Source organism: Schistocerca cancellata, chromosome 11 (assembly GCF_023864275.1).
Source record: "Schistocerca cancellata isolate TAMUIC-IGC-003103 chromosome 11, iqSchCanc2.1, whole genome shotgun sequence".
NCBI classification, from domain to species: Eukaryota; Metazoa; Arthropoda; class Insecta; order Orthoptera; family Acrididae; genus Schistocerca; species Schistocerca cancellata.
In genome coordinates this window covers 71,671,114-71,674,804 of record NC_064636.1, presented here as the reverse complement: position 1 = coordinate 71,674,804, position 3,691 = coordinate 71,671,114, and the positions used below count along the sequence as shown (strand labels likewise).

At 40.0% G+C, this 3,691-nt stretch overlaps 1 long non-coding RNA gene across 1 annotated transcript; it reads right to left on the bottom strand.

The window, feature by feature from the left end:
* Window positions 1–2,666: 2,666 nt before the first annotated feature.
* Window positions 2,667–3,354, bottom strand: LOC126108669 (uncharacterized). Its single transcript, XR_007523590.1, has 3 exons — window positions 3,246–3,354; window positions 2,977–3,087; window positions 2,667–2,798 (listed from the first exon to the last, which is right to left on the bottom strand). It is a non-coding gene; the product is annotated as an uncharacterized LOC126108669 (long non-coding RNA).
* Between the last annotated feature and the right edge of the window lie 337 nt (window positions 3,355–3,691).

Sequence of the window (3,691 nt, the reverse complement as noted above, 5' to 3'; positions counted from 1 at the left end):
CCTTCAGCTGTGATTGTGGTCACTTGCCTTAAAATTCTAATTTGGTATTCGTATTTACGCAGTAATCCTTTATATCCTTATTTACTGCCATTCCCGGCGTCTGATGCCTTCTGCTGTGTTTCTGGCGACTTGCCTTTAATATTTAAATAATTAATCTGTAAGTTGCAGCGAGTTTTAAGCAATTCTTAATTTATTGCCGTTCCTGGCGTGCAAGGCCTTCTGCCTACATCACAGTGGCTTGCTTTTAAAACATTATCTGCTGTATTTGTGTTTATGGTGATTTGCTAAATTTTAACTCACTGAAAACACTATCATCTACACAGTTGTTTATTCCTTCATTAATAACATCTGGTATTTTTATTTATTGTTGACTCTGGAATTACTGGTTTAAAATAAATAGTGCGTAACTGTAAAAGGCAACCAATAGTAACTGATTACCGCCCCATCCACAATCGTAACCAAATCCTAGCTTCGCTTGACTACCAGGTTTCACCAGTATTCTACCAATAAACCTAAGTCTGCCACCTGCTTTACCCTCGACTGAGCCTATGTGATCATTCCATTTCATGTCGCTACAAAGTGTTACACCCATGTGGTTGTATGACTTGGCCGATTCCAACAATGACTCACTGATATAGTAGTCATAGGAAACTAACTTCATCGTTTTGTGAACCGTAGAAGTTTACATTTGCTGCAAGTTGCCAGTCTTTGCATCGCGTTGAAATCTTATCAAGATCTGCCTGAATATCTATGTAACTTCTTTCAGACGGTACTTAATTGTCGATAAGTGCATCGTCCACAAAAAGCCTGAAGTTACTATGAATGTTGTCTGCAAAGTCATTAATATACAACATGAACAGCAAAACCCAACACACTCCCCTGTGGCACACCTGAAGTTACTTCTACATCTGACGATGACTATCAATCCAAGATAACACGCAACATGACCCCGCCAAAAAGTTCTCAATCCAGTCACAAATTAACTTGATAACTCATATGATCGTGCTTCTGACAATAAGCATCAGTGTGGTACTGAGTGAAATGCATTTAGGAAACAAAGAAATGATGCATCTACCTGACTCCTTTGATGCAAAGCTTTCAGTATATCATGTGAGAAAAGAGCAACTTCTGTTTCGCGTGATCAATGTTTTCGAAAGTCAATGTGGTTGGCTCTGTTATCTGCCTAACAGGCTTCCACGAAACACTCGCACTAGGGAAGGGAAACCACATACACTAGTGGTGGGCAGGAAATCGCGTATCTGTTAGAAATCACAATGATTGAGAAGTCACAGATATCACTATAACAACTTTACAAAATCTAACTGCGATTTCAGTCACAGTTACCAGTCGCAAGTAGCATTTCACATTCAACGCCGTGAGCCATCTGTTGGCCGAATTCCGTACTGCTTTCTGCGATTTCAGTGACAGATCGCGGCTAGAAGTCGCAAGTAGCAACTAAAAAGCGCAATTAGCAGTGCCATCTGTTGAGCAAAGTTCATACTATGCTATTCGCTACCGAGTCAAACTGCGATTTCTGTGACAAATCGCAACTAAGAGTCGGAAGTAGCAACTAAAAAGCACAGTTAACATTCTTTTCCTAGTGCCATCTGTTGACGGACGTACGTACTTCGTTACGAGAGCCTTGTGCTTCACGAGATCGACGTGCTGTGTGTGACTGTGTGCATAATACTGAATATGAAGGGCTTATTTCAATAGTGGTACAAGTCCACTATTGTTCATTTTGAGATACAGAGTCGTAAAGTTAAATGAGTGCTGAAAAATCTGCAGTTGAGATACCAGAAATATTCAAGCACATGGCTTCTTGCTAGAGATGAACTTTTATTTATGTTTGTTTGGATCATTAATTTCAGAAGCATTATAGACAGAAAAGTGGAGGTTACGGACTTGTACCACTATTGAAATAAGCCCTTCATATTATATGACGACATGCACATTCAGTGTCAGTTATGGTTGGTCAAACACAGCTGTAACTCTGAATGTATTATATTAATAAGAAGCAACATTGCCTTTTTCTCCTGATAATATCAAGTAACGTAACAAATGTGTTTGATTCTGCTTCCAATATGACAGATTTGGTTAATACTCCACATGCCTACAGGACTTTGCAATGTTAACACAGGAGAACTCAGACACCTGTATAAGTGTAGTGAAATAAAAACAGTATTATTGTGTCATATGAATGCCTCACTTTTGTTTCGACACAGTTCAAGACTCGGGAGAAAAGTTTTACACCTGGTGTTCTACATGGCAACTTCACACACAAGAACTTTTTGCCGACACTACTACCACCTACATAAGTAAGCTTTTCCTGTGTTACTTTCAAGTAATTCACTTAAGCTATTCCTGATTTAACTGTAAGATCTGTACTTCCCACTTTCGTATCAACAGCCTCAAAATGCATATTGTAGACTGCGGGATATGTTACAGGTCAGTGTCACACCAAGATTGTGGAGAAAGAGGGGGGGGGGGGGGGGGCGGCATGTCACTCTCCAACAAGTGTTTACCAATAAATATGTGGCGGAAAATTGGGGGTATAGGACGGCTCAACATGTGGAAAATGAGATTTTCATTATTCGCTCACTGTATTTAACATTTATTATTCCTTTAAAATCGCACAACAAATTCAATAAAACACAGTTTAATCACTCATCTGCACATTTATTTCGCAATAATGTCACTTTTAAACTGCAAATCCTCTAAGAGCTCTCTTGAATCTTCACGAGTCTCTCCCCAACAGCCTTGATGTGGATAGATACGTACAGCAACCAGAACTGTGTCTGCAAAATCACAAGGATTATTAAACAATTTTTGCTGTCACTAATTACAAGCAATATAATTGACAGAGTAGATTGCTAATATTTGCTGTAATGAAAGCCACTCAATGGGGTATATTTCACATTTGCAAGAACGATCTCACTTAAGTAATTAAGTCCATCGAAACACTTAGAAACTAACCTCTCGTCTGACGAAAATGGTCTAAAGACGCAGTGGTAATTTCTCCAGATCTGCTGACAATGATATTTTGAGTTATCACTTTACTGAGTGACTGAAATGTAGTTCGGGTACCTGAGAACATAACAATATGTTAGAATTCATTTTCTAAACACGAACTATTACGGTACTGTATGGCTACTTACTTATTAATTACACTATTAATATTTTCACAGTTGTTTCTTTAATACAAGATTAAAGCCAACGGAAGAACAAACGTAAAACATCCATACCAATGACAGGTTTGTTGAGATGCAATTTTCTGTGTGGACAGATGTAGCTTTTTCATACGGTGGTAAGTCGCAGAAATCACAGAAATCGCAGAAGTAGCAGAAATCGCAGTGGTGGAGGGATACGCGACTTAGGTTCCTTAACTGCGACAAATCACAGTTAACAATAACAGATACTGAAAAGTAGCATTCACAGAAATCACTGATATCGGAAAATCGCAGTTTAGCCCATCACTGACACACACGGTCCATCGCTTCTCTCCAGACTCGTCTGTGACGCGCGCTGCGCAGTGTGGTGGCCAGGCAAGCAGTGTGCTCTAGAGCTCCCGCCTGCCATCTGTCGGTGGCAGTCTGTACTACACGAGTCCGGCTACTCTCCACATCAGGCAGCTGCTGCTCTCTAGCGTCACCCATCCATACTACGTGCACCTGGCTGGATACGTGATCCC